The sequence below is a fragment of the Coenobita brevimanus genome, chromosome 19, assembly GCF_032717465.1.
Source record: "Coenobita brevimanus isolate Jiangsu-jjx chromosome 19, ASM3271746v2, whole genome shotgun sequence".
NCBI lineage: Eukaryota > Metazoa > Arthropoda > Malacostraca > Decapoda > Coenobitidae > Coenobita > Coenobita brevimanus.
In genome coordinates this window covers 18,703,251-18,725,398 of record NC_136972.1, presented here as the reverse complement: position 1 = coordinate 18,725,398, position 22,148 = coordinate 18,703,251, and positions in this window count along the sequence as shown.

Here is a 22,148-nt window from a genome sequence, read left to right as displayed (position 1 = left end):
CATCTTTCCTGTCTCTTCTTATTGCTTTTCTTTCCTTTACAGGTGGCTTTACATTGAGTGACAAACCAAATGGTTTCCTGTAAGCCAAGAAACCTTTTACTATGCTGGGTGGTAACCATGTAACCAAACCATACGTCCTCCCTACATGTCAACAAGTGGGTTGGTGGAGGGTTAATGCCCCTCCTCGTAAAACAAATAACTCAAAGTCAAATGGCCACCCCTTACGGGATTATGGCGTCTGGCAATAGATAGATAGATAGATAGATTCTGTTACTCTGTCATAGTAGCTCAACAGATTAGAAACACAGGATTTTCCTTTTCTGAAACCAAACTGTCTTTCTGTTATCATACTGTGTTCTTCTAGATGATTTACCCAAACTTTTCTTATCAGCTTTTCTAAAACCTTGCTTACAACACTGATTAGTGATACTGGTCGGTAGTTGAGTGGATTTTGTCTATTCTCTTTCTTAAATAAGGGAACAATGTTTGCTTTCTTCCAAATATCAGGTAGTTTACCTTGTCTCAAGGATTTCTTGAAAATTAAAGATAATGGTTTACTTAACTCCTTTTGCACATTCATGTAGCACCCAACATGAAATTTCATCAGGATCATTTGCTTTTCCTTTGTCTAATTTATTTAACTCCTCCTGTATTTCTTTTTTTGATATTTGTGTATCCGGTAATATGTGTGGGCATGCATGTTCCTTATCATCGCTCTCAAAATTATTTCGTTCGGTAAAAACTGATTAGAAATTCTTTAGTGCTTCACAAGTATCCTTCTCTTGTGTATAGGTGATCCCCTCATCCGTAATGGATTGTATTTTATCTTTTACTTTGGTTTGGTTCTGATGTAGCTGTAAAATACCTTCGGTTGATCACTACTTTTGTTTATGATATCCTCCTCAAACAGTTTTTGGGCTTCCCTCCTTGTTCTTGTATAATCGTTTCTTGCCTGTTTATAGTTGTTATATGCCCTTTCACTGTTGTGTCTTCTGTATCTATTCCACAACAAATCTCTTCTTTTGATTTTTTACATTCTGTATTAAACTACTTCTTTATTTTATTTTCTGCTTCTTTGTTAGCTGTGGGATGTACTTCTGGACTCCTATTTCATAAAGTTCACAGAATTTTTTATATATAGCATATTAATCTTGTCCTTTAAGCTCCATTTCCCAATCAGTTTCTAAGAAGTACTTCTTTAGGTCATGGTAGTTTCCCTTTTTATAATTTAGGCCAGCGGTTCTCAAACTTTTTAGTGTGTGACCCTATTTGGAATATTTCAAGACTTCACGACCCACAGGGTAAAAAACATCAAACAGAGAGAGAGAGAGAGAGAGAGAGAGAGTAACCGGAGCATAACCTATCATAGTAAATGTGAATATGCTAATAATTAGGATAATTACAATTAAGTAAATAAATTACATTGAAAGCATGAGGCCTATTCTACGACCCTGCGACCCATCAAACTTCCTCTCGTGACCCATAGTTTGAGAATCACTGATTTATGCTATTTTTGTAACTTCCATTTCTGTTAACTATGTCATAGGCAATCCTAAAGTTGCAATTTAGTACTGCATGGTCGCTTTTGCCGAATGGAGGGTGATACATTAAAATGACACTATCATTTTCTTGCCTAGTAAATATAAGATCTAGCACTGAGGGTACATCGAGTCCTCTTTTTCTGGTGCTTTCCCTTACATGTTGCGTTAGGAAAAACTCCTGCACGAGATCCAGGAGCTTTTGGTCCCAGAAGCTTTCTTGACTTATTACATCTTCAGTAGAGTATTCCAATTTATATTTGTATTAAAATCTCCAGTTATAATTCTTTCCGATTTCTCTTCCATTCTATGTAGTAATGCCCTTAAACTCTGAATTGTACTCTCTGCCAGATACTCATTTTCGCCTCTTTCCCATGTGTTTGATCTGAGTGGCATGTATAAATATGCTACAATTACTTTCTCTTCAGATGTATTGATCTCTACAGTAATCATTTCTACATGTGATGGTGTATCTAGTTCTATTTCTTTGACTTGTAGATTTTTCTTTCTTAATATTATAATTCCTCCTCCTTTATTATTTTAACTTCCTATCTCTTCTCCATATATTGTATTCCTCTAAGTTTAGGATGTAATTTGATATCCTTGGTGTTAATTTTGTTTCAGTTAGGCATATTATATGTGGTTCATTTTCTCTGATATAATCATTCATCTCTAATAATTTAGATACCGTTCCATCTACATTTGAGTACATCAACTTAATCATCTTATTTACATACTTGTCATGACTTGGTTCTCCTACCTTCCTCCTTTTTATTCCCTTCTGTTTATGTACCGCTTTCAAACCTGCAACCCGATTACTTTGTAAAAAAGTGTATTCTTCTCCTCTTCTGATCTTCTCTCGTTCTTTGTTTTTGCTTCCTCCCTCTTCTCTTTTAGTAATTCCAATTCCTCTTGAGTTAGGCATCTTTTTATCCATTTATTTTTGAATTCCTCTTTTTCCATGAGTTTCTTTGCATTTTTTAGTATGTCCTCCACTGTGTTTACACTCTGGAAGGTTACCTTTAGGGGCCTTGACTTATTTCTCTCATATTTCCCTAACCTTTTGTGTTCCTCTATGTCATTATAACAGATTTCCTCTGATACTTCCTTCAATATCCTCATTACATTTGCCATCTCCTTTTTGTCTCTCGAGATCTTGTTTTTTATTTCGTCCTCTTCTGTACCAGTGATTACTATAGATTTGTTGTTATCTGCTGAATCTCTGACCAATTTAGGATTGTTTTGAATTATTCTTTTCACTTCCTTTTTAATGTTTTTTTTCTTCCACCCTTGTTTCTAAGTCTTTCTTTACTTTCATCATTTCAGCATAAGTGGTTTCCACATCATTTTTGTAGCTTTGCACTGCTTCATTCACCTGTGTTATATTCTCATTATCGCTGCTCTGATCCATCAGATTGATTACTTGCCTAGTTGTCTCTGTATCATTTTGTGTGTGTGTGTGTGTGTGTGTGTGTGTGGGTTAGTGGGTGGGTGTGTGGGTGTCTGTTTGAATCTGTGATGCATGAACCTGCATAGAGTGTGCTGTGTAAACCTATTCGTATTAATGGAGAGAGAGAGAGAGAGAGAGAGAGAGAGAGAGAGAGAGAGAGAGAGAGAGAGAGAGAGAGAAGACATTGTATTATGAGACGAAATAATCACAATTCCTGTATTATCAGACGTAGTGGCGTCCCTCATCCCGTTCCATTCCGTTGATACTTCGGGGATGTAGCCTTTCCTTTAACCCGCCCACTAGACATCAACATACATGCTTAGGACAAGAGTAGTGAATAGGCAGGGATGCCAGATTATTCAAATGCAGCAATATTTTGTCACAAAACTTAACTGGGCTACTGTACACCCACAAATATATATATATATATATATATATATATATATATATATATATATATATATATATATATATATATATATATATATATATATATATATATATTCGTTACCCTTGTGGTGTGGTACAATATGGCATAAAGACCAAGGGTTCTGAAGTACTACCAGTACCAAATGAACACAGTTTCACTTTTACAAATAATTTCAGAGTTCATCGCACCCAGAGGTAACGCTAATTTTTTTGGTGGATGTACATCATCAAGTGCAAGGGGCCCTCAAGTTTTCAGGAGAGGCGATGAAGTGCAAGTATGATGCCAAGGCAAGTGAGGTGAGCTTCAAGGATGGTGACCAGGTTTGGTTATACAATCCTCAGCGAAAGAAGGGACAGTCACTGAAGCTGCAAAGCCCATGGGACGGGCCTTACACTGTGTTGGATCGCCTATCAGAAGTAACGTATTGGATAAGGGGAGGCAGGAAGTCTCGCCCAAAGGTGGTACACGTGAACCATCTGTGGCAGTACCATGGGCCAGGACAGTACAGCTGGGATGTCTCCAAGGAATCGTACTCTTCTGCAGCCGAGGATGTTGAGGAGGACCAAGGAGCTGAAGTGCAAGAGGATGGTGACAGTTTCCCGAGAGAAGAAGTGAATCAAGAAGAGGACCAAGATGTTCCTGGAGGAGTGGACTGTGTGGAGGAGCAAGGACACCATCGGAAGCAGAATAGGAGAAGACCTGATAAGCTGAAGAATTATTTTGTGTATAGTTAGATTTTTCATTAGGATTAAGGTTTATGTTTGTATATAGTATATTGTGTAGTTCTGTTGGGATGACAAAGAACTAGGGAGGGGATAGTGTTAAGAAGCGAGACTTGGTAATTAGGTAGTCTCATAACTTCTTGACGTTTCTCTATGTTTACAGTTGCTGGTACGAGTCTGAGTTGCCAGTTTGCCTTCTGTTTGTGAGCATAGTTTTGTCGTAAGTTATGCATTAATTTTTGTGCTCTTTTTCTTTATAATGTTTATGTGAATACTTGTTAATTATGCAATTTAATTTAAGTAATTATGCTAAATAATTAACTGTGTTATGTAATGTAGGACAACTCTGGCATGTTTTGATGTCTCCTAGTTGGTAACTGTTGTTGCTAGGGGCTGATGCAAAACCAGCATGTCCTAGAATGTTGGAGAAGTAGATCATACTAGTACAATGCAAGCTTATATAAAGATGGATAAGAGACTAGAACAAGTTCAGTCGGTTTTCAGTTCAGTTTGATTCTGTGAGTGTTTTGCAATGTCAGTGCAATGGTCTGTATAAATTTGGTACCTGTGAAAGCAGTGGCAAACAGTGACGTGTTACTGAAGTTTGTACATCATCGGTACTTATGAAACTCTGTGAAGTGTTGTAAAGTATTAAATGTAATTTCAATTAGTAAAGTGCGTACAGCTCCAGTGCTTGTGAGAATAGAGAAGTTGGAAAGCATTAAGTGTAACCATTTGGAAATTAAAGACAGTGAACTTTAAGAAGCCACTGTTTATTTACAACGCCTCAGCTGATCTTGTGCACTGTACACCTGACGGCTGACCATAGGAAGAACAACTCACTGGGCAATTTCCTTCCTGTACTGAACTACTACTACTGGAGCCTGTGGCAGTGTGGTACGAGGAAGTAACAATATGTTTATGGAATAAAATATACTCAAAATTACATGATAGATCAGTGGTGTAAGTTATTTTCATACATCGCGCTACACCCTTTATACGCTGTGGATGTGGCTGTCTAGGCCAAGCCAGAATATGATAGAATGTTCCAGAATGTATTACCATGGACTGGCTAGTGTAATGCCATTAAGTTAGGTTTTGGTATCTAGCTAAACTTATTAAATATATTGTATCTAACTAATTTATAATTTTATAGGTAATTAAACTGAAAGTTATTAAATCTAAGATAAGGTTTTATGAATACTAAGATAAACTTTAAAAAGTCATGACATAACACTACCCTCAGCTACTGTACATCTCAGTCGGCTGATACGGGATAATGCAGATCATGTGACTAGTAAAAGTTAATGAAAATAATGGATATTTTACAAAGGTCAGTATTTCATATATATATATATATATATATATATATATATATATATATATATATATATATATATATATATGCTATAATAATTAATGACCTGGGGTTTCGGCCTCAATGGCAAAAAAAAAAAAAAAGAACCCAACACTTTAACCCGCTGCGTGCCGGCCACTCCCAGCCCTGTCACCCCCGTCCCGGCCAATTTTAGATTTTTTTTTCTTTGGCTAAAATGATAGATTTTGATCTGAAAAAAACCAATACGACCATAAAAAAAAACTCACCGGAGGCTTGAAGTGCGTTTTTCGTAGTTTCTCAGGCCGCCCGCAGGTGTGAGCGGGCGGGGAATCCCCAGCAGTGGTGAGAGAAAGCCCGTTTTCTATGCAAGTTAAACTCAGGTATTCTCGCCAACGTGACTCAGGGAAGGTATAGGAATGGTCTTAACACTTTTCTGTCCAATTCTCACCCACAAAAAAAAAAAAAAAAATCTTATTTCATAAAAAGATCGTGTTTATTGGGGAAAAAAATCACTTACTCACGCAACACTATACATATCACTGTGAATGCATTGTCTTGCAGTTACGAGAAAATATGCATAACGTGACTTCACAATGTACAGCCCTTTCACTTACAGTAAATTATTTACAACATGCCTTCAGTATACACAGACATTACCAGAGTATTTTTGATCCTCTCACTGTGAATATATCGTCTAACACTTACGAGAACATACGTAAAACTTTACTCCACAACGTTCAGGCCTTACACTTACGAGAAAATATTTACATGTCATCACTGTATGCAGTACTTATAATAACACTTCCTGAGTGTCTTTTTTCGTATTTACAACACTTTTTGAACATCTTTTTTTCGCTCGTCATTACTACACTATTGTTTCTCAATAGTTAGAGTGAGTGTGGTACTCCTCGACGCATGGGTATACGCACAGTCCTACATCACACTCTGCACACATATACCTTGAGTCCTTCCTCTGAGTACGTGGCCTTACAGTGCTGTTTGCACACATGTGACACCTCCGCTGGGGATTCTGACGTGTTGCACTTGAAGGGATGATTTGGGGGAAGTGTCTAGAGGTGTGGCGGCGGTGTGGCAGTGGCGAGCAGCACTTCTATCTTCACCATATTCACCCACTATCTCCCGCACCAGCTCGCGAATACAGCCCTCGAATGTCTCTTGGATCCCAGTGGTCTGTGTGTGGAGATAGTGAGCGTTGAGGACGGTGACATCGAGGAGATGGAAGTGTAATTTTTTATACCACTTCATTGTGAGCCTGGCACAGTCAACGCTAGAAATCATGGCGTCTGATTGATCCACCTGTCGCATATTCATGTTGTACACCAAGACAGGTTCTGGTTTCCAGACGTGGCGCCGCCCTTCTGCTCTGTAATCTATACTGTCTGTGCGGTGTACAAGGGGCCGATGAACAGACGAGAGGAGGTATACTTCGCGGTTCTGGTGCCATGCTGTTGCGAGGATATTATGTCCTTTGTAAAAAACAACCTCATTTTTCTGAAGTTTCCTCCCCACCTTCACCATGTGCCGATGGTTCTTCTTTACAGTGCCGCACAGACCAGTTTTGTGCAGGTGAAGGTACCTGGTGAGAAGGGGGCTTTTGTACCAATTATCGAGGTATAAGACGTGCCCAAGATGAAGGTTTTCCTCGATCATCGTTTTTACCACAGCTCCTGAGAGTCCCAAACTTCTATCTTCTGTGATGTCCGTCTGAACACCTGTGTACAGGACTATGTCCTGCACGTACCCAGTCTTACAGTCGCACATCATGAAGATTTTGAAGCCAAACCTGTGTCTTTTGCTGGGGATATACTGACGAAAAGCAATATTGCCTCTCCATAGCACTAGACTCTCGTCTATGACAAGGTGTCGGTGTGGAGAGGAGGTACGGAATTTCTCTCGAAGGTGATCAAAAACCAGACGGATCCTCCTCATCCTGTCCGTGTTGTTTGCGTTAGCAGGGTCAAGAGTGTCAAAAAAATGAAGATGGCTCAGGATGTACTGAAGGCGATTCCTCCCCATCACCTTACCAAAAAATGGTGTCACCATTATTGGATCCACAGTCCAATACGAGGGAAGCTGATTTTCTTTCAATATCCCCATTAAAAGCACAAGTGCTAGGAACACATACATTTCACCCAGGGTCACGTCAGATTCAAACAATCGGCTGTGTTGTGTCTGTGTTGTTCCCCCATGTTCAAATGCAGCAAAGGCGTTGGTCAGGGCCACAATCTTCAAAACAAACTCCACAGGAAAGTAGTTCCTGAAGAAGTCAAGCCTACTGGAGGTATGGTGCAGTTCAGGGGCACTACACCCGGCCTCATTTTCGTGGGTGAACGGGTGAATGTGGGGGGCAAAGTCACTACCGTCTTCCCACTCCAAAGTCATTTCCTCCTCATCATCATCATCGCCACCGTGTTCCTCGGGCTGTGGGGAAGCATGGGGAAGTGTGAGGAATGGGGGAAGAGTTTCACGTGAGGTGCTGGGTGTGGGGAAGGCGGGAAGACTTTGTCCTGAGGTGCTGGGTTGAGCTGGGTCACAGGAAGGCAAGGGAGAGCGCAGGCGAGATGAGTCACTCTCCCCCAACAATGGAACTTTCCCAAATCTTCCACGCTTCCTCCTCACAATTTCCTCCCCACGTGGCGAAATTCTTTGTCTCCCCAACCACCCCTCAACTGAAGGGCTACCTTTCTCCTCCCTTTCCTCCTCATCGTCGTGATGTGAAAGACGACGACGTGTAGGTGGCCTCCTACCACGTGTTGCCCTAGTGTAGCCCACATACCTGGATTTCCTAGGTGAGGGAATTTCGTCATCACTACTACTCTCCTCCTCAGGCTGGATGTAGTCCTTATCCTGTGTGTCATCATCATCCAGATCACTTTCCCCAGTGTAGGGATCTCTTAGGAGATCCTAAATCTCCTCGTCAGAGAGACCGCGGCGAGACATCACTGCACTTTATGACTGACACAAGCAGAGTGAGGCAGAGCGAGCATGAGGCGGGAGCGCGTGGGTGTATGGGTCAGGCCACCTGATGGCAGATAGATGAAGGGTTGCCCTACAAGCACACCAATTTTTGCGCACCAAGCTTGAAAATAGACGTGTTGCCGGTTCTGGGTAAACATGGCCAGTGCACTCTGCCATGTACTTAAAAACTTACGGTATATGTATCTTTTAATATAATTTATCATTTGCACTGAACAAGACGTGATAACTTTAATTCTTTGCGGCTGGAAGGAAGCAGCCGCCATGTTGGCAATGACCTCAGCATTCACACTGCAGACGACGCTCCAATCCATCACACAATACTTTACCAGTAAGAGATGATAGTTGTACCTACATGGCCGCTGTAGATCCAAACTACCCTCTTCGGAATGTTGTGAAGGAATACTTTTCATGGTGTAAATGGATGGTACCTGGTAGGTAAGTAAATTGTGGTGTAATCGACCAGCAGCTACACCATACCCGAGCGGTGCTCGTACCTCATGAGGTGGAAAGTGTTAAATGTATGCTGTACAGTGTCAGTTGTATGAGTTTATGATGGTATTATGCTCATATTTAATATCTGACCTCTTCATTATTAGTTTTCTGAAAAAAAAAAAAAGTTTCAGTGACTGAACTATAGTACTTCAGAGGTGTGACGAAATACCGAATCGGCGGTCATTTACCGAATCAGCACCGAATTGGGACTTTTTAATTGGTAAATGTTATTGATTTTATCACCATAGAGGTTTCTACTCACCTAATTATCCGAAATCTGGTCAAATTTTTGTATTTAATTTTACCTTTTAAAAAATCCGGACTCACAGCAAAAATGCGCTAAAAATAGCGGGTGTTTCTCCTTTAGCTCAACAGCTTGCCTGGGCAGACTTCTGCTTTGTATAAATATTAATTTGACACACAAATGCACTTATTTGCACTTTAAATCAGTATCTGTGCAAAACAGAAGTCTGTCAAGGCATGTTGGCAATCTAAAGTAGAAATACCCGCTAACCTTAGCACGTTTTCGCTCTGACTCCTTATATTCTATTAATAGTTAAATTAAGCATGATTTTTTTTTTTTTTTTTTTTACTGAATTTCAGATAATTAGGTGTGTATGAACCTATATGGTGAAGAATATAATATTTTCACAACAGTAAAGACTGCATTCCAGCAATGGGAACTTTCGACGAGCAGCCAGCCACCACTGTTTTCGTTTATTGTTATTGGCTAGTATACAGAGGAATAATTTCCCTACTGTGCTTTTGTCAGTGGACTTACACGTTGAAATGAAACATTAGCAATTATTCCTCTTGTCACTGGACATTCTTGGAGGTCAGAAATAAGCACAGTGTATGCTGGCTAAACGTAAACAAAGCAGACTATGCTGCCTCAGTGTGAGTAGTGACGTCACGACCAATCACAGGCCGTTTCAGAGTCATGTGATTTTTCGGCTACTTTATCTATTATTTTTTCACGTTTCTGCACATTTTTTTTTTTTTGAAATAATGGCTGACATAGTTATTTTTGGTGTATCTTTTACCCATACAAGTATCTAACTTCAAATAAGTTTTGACCGGAAACTCGTCTATTGCAGTCACAATGATTTTTTGAATTCGAGACCATTTTAAAACGGCACTGGCACTGAGCACACAATTACATAAGACCATTTTAAAATGGCACTGGCAGGGGGTGGGTTAATACATGGTCACGGAGGGTGTGGACAAAAGCTTATTAGCTCTCTCTAGATTTCTGGAGCTGCCCCACCGACATTAGTTTTTTTTTTTTTTTTCCCACCCTTCCGGTGACATGTAGGTTAGCTGGTTACTTGTTTTCCTCCCCTCCCAATTTGGTACAGTTGGTGTATGTATCACTGTACTGAGATTCTCTCTTGCCCATGGAGGTTCCCTCCAAACTGATCGTTCTGGGTGCTTGAGCACACGGTCGGACCTCTCTGGAGTGAGTTGAGAGGGCAATCTCAGCTTTAGCTATTCTGTCTTGGTCACTTGCCCTAGTTCACTTTTCACTTTCTTCCCACCTCCCCTGAGATAGGGAAGAGATTACTATGTCGACCTCCCTTCCAGCCCCTCCCTCCTTGCCTTCGGGAGGGAGGTGACTCTATCATCCTTTGACTGCGACAAAGACTGACCCCCAGACTGAATGCCCCCACACTTGAGCCCCATTAGAAATCAGTGTAAATAATGTAACTAATATGCATCTTCATGCTCTAAGTTCAATATCTCTGGCCAGTTTCGACCCTTTCAGTAATCAGGAAGGTGACTGATGGCTATGCTGGTGAGGCTGAAGGTGTTAAAAAACTTGCTGATGGTGACCTCATAATGTTTCCCCCCCCCGTCTCTTGTCGAATTGGTAGAAATCTTCGTACCCCTAAGCTGGCTGGGAGACTATTTTTTCAAATTTCAATTCTTTTCTTATAAATCTGAAGTGTCTGGCACACTTGTATGTGTGTTTTTTAACTCTCCTCATCTGTGGGAAAGAATTCTGCCCTTATCTCCGTGGTAGTAAGCCCATAGCAGGAGTGTAAAGTGTGACTGTGAGTGGCGGTTGTAGGTAGGGAGTGAGTGTGAGGGTGACATCCTGCCACAGCAATAATTCACGCAGTACAGCAGTCCGAGTGTTTGGGATGGTTGAGAAGGGTAGTGTGAACGTGCTCATGGTCATCGTCTCCATCACAAGTTATGTTATTTTTAGCGTAGTGCACTAAATTTACGGTACTGGCAATTGTTGTGTCATTCATCTATTTATGCCTGCACCAAGAAAGGGGTTGGTTCACAGGCTAAACTGGCTCAAACTGTGCAATTTTCATTGTTATGATGTCCAATGCAATGATCCCACAATCCGTTAACGCATGCAACAACCTCATGGGAATCGAGGAGGAGAACATCATACATAAACTTGCTCAGGAAAATGTTGATGCCAGATTTATCACTCACTTTTCACAAGGCATGAAGAATAGGACTGCTACCTTTTTGTTGACTTTTGGCAAACTTAGTCTCCCCGAGTCTATTAGATATGGAATTATTAGTGTCAGGTCTTATGTTCCTATCCCTCTTCACTGCTTTGAATGTCAGATTTATGGCATGATACAAATATTTGTTGGGTGTCTGTGTGTGTGGCAAGTGTGCAGGTACCTGTCACGATGCAGACGACTGTACATTTGGGAATGTGTATTGTTTTCAGTGCAAAGGTGGACATTCCACTTCCTCAAGAGATTACCCCATATGGAAGAAGAAGAAAGAGGCCTGCATGTTGAAAGTGACAGAAGGCATCTCTTATTACAAAGCTTGAAAGGTCAAGGTGTTGCATGCAACTCTCATTCGAATACATCTTGTACTTCAGTGGTGATTTCCCATCCTGTGATGCGCTCTGCTGAGATGCAGACTAACCCCGTACTTGCTACTCATGCCTCTCGCTCGGCATCTTCATTTTAGCTTCATGTACAGTCGCCTTCACTTCTAAGTACTACACCGACTTGTGGCGTCTTAGTAGATGTGGCACCACTGTGTTTGTTTACATTGTCGTATTAAGACGAGAATGAGTTTGAGGAACCCCGGCATAGTGGTCAGGTACTGACAGCTACATTGCTATGGTCTGTGTAGTGCTTATATTATATAAAAGATGTAATGTAATTGAACATGTGCCTGTAATTTGAGTTTAATTTAAGGTGATGGTGCTGGGACCAATCAGGGAGCTGGATGCTTCGTAGTGGATGTTCAGAGGTGCTGTTGGTTCGAAGCAGCCCTTGCTTTACTGAATGAGATGCGAGCCAAAATAAGACTTGTCTAGTGCAACGTATAATGGAGGATGAACATAGTCATCATATATATATATATATATATATATATATATATATATATATATATATATATCGGTGGTAGGGGGGGGGGTGCTCAACATCCACTCACGTGATGTAATGCTGCTCTTGGATGCCTGTCCTCTCCTCTCTTCCGTTCTTCCTTCCTCCCTCTTCTACCTTTCTTTCCTTCATTATTTCCTCTTCCTTCTGCCAATGGGTGACTCTGCACTGAGTGACAAGCCAAATGGTTTCCTGTACTACACCAGGAAACCATTTACTACGCTAGGTGGTAACCATATAACTAAATTATGATGCCTAGTGGTTTAGTGAGTAATTAAGGTGCTCCAATCGGATTGAGACTGTGTAGGTTTATATCCAAGGGGTGGTTGGGGTTTATTACTCACGTAATGAGACTCAGGGATAAATGAGGCCGATCACCCTCATCTTAAATGTAAGAACCTACTTGCCTAGGCCCCGGTTCCTACGCTGCTCATGGATAACAAAGGATTAGATGATATATATATATACACCCTCTCGCGCACAAAAAGTTTCAGTAAGTTTTCCGGCGCACGATTTTCTCTGCAAGGCCGCCTGGCCCAGCTGCCCGTGCACGGCAAGTAACACGTATTCTCTCCTTATTTTCGTCACCCAAACATCAATATACTGCCATGAAACCTATCTCATCTTATTCGTCGATGTTTGTTCTAGTTGATAAGCACCAAAAAAAAAACAGGAAAACACGAATAGAACAACATTAGGTGGCCGTGATTAAACATTTCGCTACATAACGTTCACTTCCCAACATCACCATTCAAATGTTTTCCATCATACAGGAAAATGTTATTTGAAGTTTTGATAGAGAATTTCATCAGCTTTCTAGAGAGACAAATCCGGTTGTGATACGATTTGTAGTTTTTGAGAAAATAGCCAAAAAACGAAAGCCATTATTGAAAAAAATTCAAGGAGCTCTAATTCTGAACTTTTCTCACACATGTTATGTTTTTATTGCATAATATTATGATGAATTTCACCAGCTTTCTAATGACCTAAAAATGGTTTCGATACGCCTCATAGTTTTCGAGTAAATCGCCAAAAACGACTGGGAACTCACGTCCATACGTCACTTTCGTGATGTGCGCATAGCATACACAATATTCTCGCCTATGTAACAATGAATTCTTATCATAGATATTACATTGTTATGTCTTGTACTTACGTAGAATTTACTGCTCTTTATCATGGTTCTTACAGGAAATCGATACGTCCAATAGTTTTTGAGCAATTGGCCGACAAATTGAGATTATTCCTCGGAGCACTTACGACTTTTCCCTCAAGCAAGGAAATAAACATAGTCTGTTCCTCTGCCTTTTCCTACATAAAAAATGCCCCCAAAGGCTTATATTCTGGTAATGAACATACGTAGAATTTACTGCTCTTTATCATGGTTCTTACAGGAAATCGATATGTCCAATAGTTTTCGAGTAATTGGCTGACCAAGTGAGATTATTCCTTGGAGCACTTTCGACTTTTACCTGAAGTGAGGAAAAAAACATAGTCTGTTCCCCCGCCTTTTCCTACAAAAAAAATGCTCTCAAAGGCTTATATTCTGATACTGAACATACGTAGAATTTACTGCTGTTTATCGTGGTTCTTACGGGAAATCATTAAGTCTAATAGTTTTGGAGTAATTGGACGACAAATGTAGAATATTCCTCCTCACCAGCATGCAAGATAAAAAAACATTCTTTCCCTGCCTCACCCACGCATATATACTTTCGCTCATTGCGTTTTATTATTTTCTTTTTTTTACTCTAAGTATACACGTAAAATATCATAAGGTTTTTTATAGTGCTCTCAGAAACTCGACATGACCACTAGTCTTTTTGTTAGGTACTGATACTGAAGCTGAACTTTCTTCCATCTCATGTGTGTATGTAAAAAACATTACTTATTTGTGTAAAAAATATTGAACTATAGAAATAGGTCAATATACAAATCAACAAAATGCAGATAACTCACTTCCTCCAGAGATGTTGAGATACTGGCAGGAAACTGAACGAGTTGCTGAAAGATGAGAAGTTATGTAGTGTGTGAGCATGTGTGTGTGTGTGTGTGTGTGTGTGTGTGTGTGTGTGTGTGTGGGCAAGTGTGCTTGTGTGTGGGTAAGTGTGCGTGCCTGTGTGTGTGTGTCTGTGTCTGTGGCGTATTTTCTCCTCTCCTTGCAATACATTTGCCTAAAACACATGCGATGCACAATAGATTTCTCCACGAACATTCACTGCACGACATATATATATATATATATATATATATATATATATATATATATATATATATATATATATATATATATATATGTGGCTGTGGCATATTTCTTGTCTCTGATACTTGCGCTATGTTTTCACTAAGTCAGTTACTGCCTGCAATATTTCTCGGTGAACACTCGCTGCACTATTTTATACGTATGTTTCACTTCACACTAAACCATACACAATATAAAACACTATCACATGATTCCCTCCCAACCTCCTCTCTTATTCCCTTTCTGACTGTATGGCATACGTGACCGCCTGTTTCCTTAGCGACTGTTGCATATCTCTGGCGTACATAATGCCTGCTATGGTAGGTCAGTTGTTTCATCAGTCCAGGCACTATATGTTTCACAAATATAAGTATTGGCTTTACTGTAAAAAGGTAAGCTACTCACCATTTACGGGCAGGTTGAAGGAGAGTGGAAACCCGGGTATACCAAACCAAACTCCTGCCTGTAGGCCTAATGGCTCATAATGGACCCCAATGCTTTGCAAACAATATATCTAGGTTCCATAGACACAATCACTTCACATTATAGTAAAAAAACACTGTACAATCACAATAATTCAATAATGGCTTCTGCCTCGGGTGGGAGGGAAAAAATGGCAGATTTAAAGGGACAACTGACAGCCGCGAAACCCTCCAGCCTGCTGCTCATGAGATACTGAGGTTTTTCTGCTATGCAGTGTCTCATCAGAGCAGTCACAGTGTTGCCAATGCCTTACCATGGGAAAGTGTGGCACTCACCAGAACACATCAAAATTTGACGCAAATTGCCTAGACTCTTAATTTTTGGTGATTTTTTGTGCTTGGGAACGCGATTCGCGTGACTGTGCTTCTTTAGAACAATCCACATGGAACGCGAATCACATGACTGCCTTAGAGGGTATGTATATATATATATATATATATATATATATATATATATATATATAGCATCAAAGGAATAATGAAAGAACAATGACCAGAAAGCAATTTAGGTATGACATGGATGCGAAGTAATTTATGAAACTGTTCTACGGTGGAGAAAAAAAAAAACAGTAAAATTCTAAGGAAAATAAGCAGTGATAAAATGCAGTGGTGTAACACAATAATACCTAATATCACACACCCAAATAGCTCAGGCATGCCACCATGACAAATAAAACCTGGTATGTTATCATGGGCATACTATACTCGTAATCTGAACCACCAAGAGCGACATATACAAAACTCAGCGGTTCTTAAGAAGTAAAGGGGCAGTAGCCAATCATATTTATTATCAGGCATAGTAGGCAGCCAATCATGGGCAAACTGAACTTTCATCTGGGCAATATAAGTAATGCAATGCCAGTCAAAGAAGGTGTTCATCATGGACAGAAGAAACAACGAGGTTGCACTACGATCATTGGTCTTCGAGAGAGTGGATTAAGTATCCGGGCCGTCGCCAACGAATCAGGCATATCAACTAGGACTGTGGCAAAGTGGATAAGAAGATGGCAAGAATCTGGAGATCTGACTAATCAGGGTATGTAGGCATACGGTGAACAACACTGCATTCCTCTTGCTCCATTTTTAATCAGTGAACTAATTTAGCCATGTTACTCTGTTGTTATCGAAGGGCAGTAAATATTCCCTATTGTTACCTCCGCCAGGAGGTTTATTTTCTGCGAGTCTGTCTGTATGTCTATATGTGTCGGTCTCTCTGAGTGTGAGTGTGTGTTTATGTGTCTTAGTGTGTGTGTGTGTGTGTGTGTGTGTGTGTGTGTGTGTTCTTACCTAATTGTTCTTACCTAGTTGTATCTTTACAGGAATGAGTCAAGCTCGTACTGTCCCGTGTCTTAAACCATATTTATCGTACATATCCTTAAATTTGTGAATTGTTTTGCCACACACTATTTCATTCGGTAGTGCATTCCATTGATCAATTGCTCTGTTTGGGAAACTGAATTTCCTTACGTCTTTATCACCTCTCTTCTTATGCAGTTTTATGCAGTGTCCTCTTGCTGATGCTTCTCTATATGTTAAGTAATCATTTATGTCTATTTTCTCCTTCCCTGATATGCACTTATATAGCATTATCATGTCACCTCTTTTCCTTCTCTCCTGTAGTGTTGGTAGATTCAGTTTATTTAGTCTCTCTTCGTAGCTTAGGTCCCTTAAGCTTGGTATCCATCTTGTAGCGGCCCTTTGAACTTTTTCAATCTTGTCTATGTGCATTTTGAGATGAGGACTCCAGACTACTGATGCATATTCCAGGGTTGGTCTAATGAATGATGTTATTTTCCTTCTTAGCATGTCTTCATTTATGTATGTGAATGCTATTCTCATATTTGCAAGCAGTGTATACATGTTCCGTACCTTCTCGCTGATGTGGTCAGCCGGAGATAGTCTGTTATTGATAATCACACCTAGGTCTTTCTCTCTTTCTGATGTGTATAGGGTTTTATTTCCTAACTTATAATCCCAATCAGGTCTTTTTCCACTTTTACCAAACTTGATTACGTGACACTTGTCCACATTGAATTCCATTTGCCATGTACTACTCCATTCATGAAGTTTATTTAATTCTTCTTGTAGCTCTTTACAAGAGTCTGTGTTAGTAATTCTCCTTTGTATTTTTGCATCATCTGCAAACATATTCAGATAGCTCTCATTTCCAGTGTTACTATTTATATCATTTATATACACTAAAAACATGATTGGTGCCAGCACTAAACCCTGTGGTACTCCACTAGTCACTTCTTTCCATGATGAGTAGTTTCCTCTTAATACTGTTCTCATTTCTCTTTTTATGAGAAAGTCTTGCATCCAACAAAACAGTTTGCCTCGAATTCCTCCTTGATGGTACAGTTTCCATAAAAGTCTTTGGTGTGGTACTGTGTCAAAAGCTTTCTTGAAATCTAAATAGATACTGTCCACCCATCCTTCCCTTTCCTGTATTGTGTTTGTTACTCTGTCATAGTAGCTCAACAGATTAGTAACACATGATTTTCCTTTTCTGAAACCAAACTGTCTTTCTGTTATCATATTGTGTTCTTCTAGATGATTTACCCAAGCTTTTCTTATAAGCTTTTCTAATACCTTGCTTGCAACACTGGTCAGTGATACTGGTCGGTAGTTGAGTGGATTTTGTCTATTTCCTTTCTTGAATAAGGGGAGAATATTTGCTTTTTTTCCAAATATCAGGTAGTTTACCTTGACTCAAGGATTTCTTGAAAATTAAAAATAATGGTTTACTTAACTCCTTTGCACATTCTCGTAGTACCCAACATGATATTTCATCAGGACCACTTGCTTTTCCTCTGTCTAATCTACTTAACTCCTCCTGTATTACTTTTTCTGCTATTTGTATATCTGGTAGTATGTGTGGACATGCATGTTCCACATAGTCCCTCTCAAAATTTTTTTCTTCTGTAAAAACTAATTGGAAATTCTTATTTAGTGCTTCACAAATATCTTTCTCTTGTGTATAAGTGATTCCCTCGTCCGTAATTGATTGTATTATATCTTTTACTTTGGTTTTGCTTCTGATATAGCTGTAAAACAGCTTTGGTTGATCACTACTTTTATTTATTATATCCTCCTCAAAATGTTTTTGGGCTTCCCTCCTTATTCTTGTATAATCGATTCTTGCCTGTTTGTAATTATTATACGACCTTTCACTATTATGTCTTCTGTATCTATTCCACAATAAATCTCTTCTTTCTTTTTATTTTTTACATTCTGTATTGAACCATTTCTGTATTTTCTTGTCTGCTTCTTTGTGCTTTGGGATGTACTTCTGGACTCCTATTTCATAAAATTCACTGAATTTTTTATATACAGTATTTAAATCTTGTCCTCTAAGCTCCTTTTCCCAATCAACTTCTAAGAAATACTTCTTTAGGGCTTAATAATTTCCCTTTTTATAGTTTAGGCTCTTTTTGTAACTGTCATTGCTGTTCACTATGTCATATGCTATCCTGAAGTTATAATTTAGTACTGCATGATCGCTTTTACTGAGTGGAGGGTGATATATTAAACTGTCAATATCATTTTCTTGCCTAGTAAATATTAGATCTAGCACTGAAGTGCATCACGTCCTCTTTTTCAAGTGGTTTCCCTCACATGTTGCATTAGGAAGAACTCTTGTACGAGATCGAGGAGCTTTTGGTCCCAACAGCTTGCTTGGCTAATTATATCTAGGGTATTCCAATTTATATTTGTATTGAAATCCTCAGTTAGTATAATTCTTTCTGATTTCTCTTCCATTTTATGTAGTAATGATCTTAAACTCTGAATTGTACTCTCTGCCAGGTCCTCATATTCATCTCTTTCCCATGTGTTTGATCTGGGTGGCATGTACAAATCGGCTACAATTACTTTACCTTCAGATGTGTTGATCTCTACTGCAATCAGTTCTACTTGTGAGGGTATATCTAGTTTTATTTCATTGACTTTTAGGTTTTTCTTAGTTAATATTATAATTCCTCCTCCTTTTTTTTAAGTTTCTGTCTCTTCTCCATATATTGTATTCCTCTAAGTTTAGTATGTCATTGGATATCCTTGGTGTTAATTTTGTTTCAGTTAGGCATATTATTTGTGGTTCATTTTCTCTGACATAATCATTCATCTCTAGTAATTTAGATACCATTCCATCCACATTTGAGTACATCAACTTTACCATCTTGTTTATATACTTGTCATGACATGGTTCCACTACCTTCCTCCTTTTTATTCCATCCTGTTTGTATACCACTTTCGTACCTGCAATCCTATTACTTTGTAAAAAAAAAAAATCTCTTCTGATCTTCCCTCATTTTTTGTTTTTGCTTCCTCCCTTTTCTCTTTCAGTAATTCCAGTTCCTCTTGTGTTAGGCATCTTTTTATCCATACCTTTTTGAACTCCTCTTTTTCCATGAGATTCTTTGCATTTTTTGGTATCTCCTCCACAGTGTTTACACTCTGGAAAGTCACCTTTAGAGGTCTTGTCTTGCTTTTCTCATATTTCCCTAACCTTTTGTGTTCCTCTATGTCTTTACTACAGATTTCCTCTGATACTTCTTTCAGTAAGCTCATTATATTTTCCATCTCCTTTTTGTCTCTTGTGATCTTGTTTTTTACTTCTTCCTCTTCTATACCAGTGATTACTATAGATTTGTTGATATCTGCTGAATCTCTGACTAACTTTGGATTGTTTTGGATTATTCTTTTCACCTCCTTTTTTCCTCCACCCTTGTTTCTAAGTCATTCTTTACTTTCACCATTTTAGCATACGTGGTTTCCACATCATTTTTGTAGCTTTGCACAGCTTCACTCACCTGTGTTATCTTCTCCTCAATATCACTGCTCTGATCTATAAGACTGCTTACTTGCCTAATTGTCTCTGTGTCATTTTTGAACTCTTCTACTACTGTAGAAGACTACTGTATTTGCCATTTCACTCATTTTCTTCCTAAGTGTACTCAATTCCACTGTTAGTTCACTGATGGTTGTGTCTTTCTTATTGGCCTCCCTTCCTAGTTTTTCTATTTCTTCCTTTTGCAAGTGCATCTGCTTCTTTATTTCATCAATTTTCATTTTTGAAAGCCATTTCTAGTTTGTTTACACGTTCAACCAGTCTATTGTGAGTCTCCACTTCAACCAGTTCTTGGTAGAAATCATCAGTTTGCTTTTTACCTTTATTCCTTTTCTTTTCCAAATTTGCTTTACTAAAGTATGTATCCAATTTGCAATACTAAAAGTGCAGAGCATGTACTTACAATCCCCGTGTTGTTGTAGTCTAAACAAACCTCAGATGACTCAGCATATTCTTTCGTCTTGGTTCTCTTTCCTGTTTGAACAAGTCTTGTTTAAACTTATTATTTTTTTCCTTTTAATAATGAAAAATCATTTAGTCTAACCTGGTACAGAGCTTGACTCATACAAAGATACTAATTTAGGTAATGCCACTGGCCGTGTTTACTGGCCGTGTTGGTTCGGTACGGAGCGCCGATGTCGCACGTCCACCTCGATTGAATCCCTCTGTGTGTGTGTGTGTGTGTGTGTGTGTGTTTGTCTGTGTGTGTGTATGTGTGTGTGTTTGTCTGTGTGCGTGTGTATTTCTGAATGTGTTCATGTGTGTGTCTGAGTGTGTGTTTGTGTCTGTCTGAGTGTGTGTGGTGTCTGTGAGAGTGTGTGCTTGGGTCTGTCTTGCGAGTGTTTGTGTGTGTGTGTGTGTGTGTGTGTGTGTGTGTGTGTGTGTATTTGTGTGTGTGTATGTGTGTGTGTGTGTGTGTGTGTGTGTGTGTGTGTGTGTTTTTGTGTGTGTGTTTGTGTGTGTGTGTGTGTGTGTGTGTGTGTGTGTGTGTGTGTGAGATTGATGTATGGATGAATGCGTGTGTGTGTGTGTGTGTGTGTGTGCATTTGTCTGTGTGTTTGTGTATGTGTGTGTGTGTTTGTCTGTGTGTGTGTGTGTATTTCTGAGTGTGTTCATGTGTGTGTCTGAGTGTGTGCATGTGTCTGAGTGTGTGTGATTGTCTGTCTGAGTGTGTTCATGTGTGTGTCTGAGTGTGTGCATGTGTCTGAGTGTGTGTGATTGTCTGTCTGAGTGTGTGTGGTGTCTGTCAGAGTGTGTGCTTGTGTCTGTCTTGCAAGTGTGTGTGTGTGTGTGTGTGTGTGTGTGTGTGTGTGTGTGTGTGTGTGTGTGTGTGTGTGTGTGTGTGTGTGTGTGTGTGTGTGTGTGTGTGTGTGTGTGTGTGTGTGTGTGTGTGTGTGTGTGTGTGTGTGTGTGTGTGTGTGTGTGTGTTTGTGTGTGTGTGTGTGTGTGTGTGTGTGTGTGTGTGTGTCTTTTATGCAAAAACTGTTGAACAGATTTTCATGAAACTTGGTGGAGGGATGGAACATGGGGCAGGAAGAACCCATTAAACTTTGGAGAGCATCCGGTTAAAGGGACACTCTGTAGAGCGCATACATCCGTCAACTACTAAATGAATATTCATGAAACTTGGTTGAACGATGGGGCATGGGCCAGGAAATAACCCATTAAATTCTGCAGTGGATCCGGATAAAGGAGCACTCGAATGGAGTGCATACCTCCGCAAAGGATTGTTGGACCTATAAGGAGGTATGCAGTCTAATGAGTGACCTTCTAGTTATTATTGTATTTGTAGCTTTCCTATATTGCCCACCACGTTTGGGTAGGGGCCCGTGGGTAGGCTGTTATGATCCAGATTTTCAAGTGAAAGATGACAAGTGTGTCCATCCTCATGCCATTACGTGAGTCTGTGACCCCAGCCCCCTCGGGGAGGCTGGAACCTTTGCACATGGCATGGCTTTCTACCAAGAAATGTTTACAATTGTTTGCTAATGCTAATTAGATTATATTTTTAAGCTTTATCTCTTTCTGACATATGTATATACCTGATAAAAGTATTTTTCCCTTAGAAACACTAAAAACGTAATATGATAAATAGGAACTGAGGTAGTAAATCTTCCAAAGAAGTTTGTCATTTCGTGGGTTTCATCTATCTTACATAATGAGGAACACCGATTTTGTCTCTAAATCATCGCCTCACCCTAAAAAAGACAGCATGTAATTGTTAATG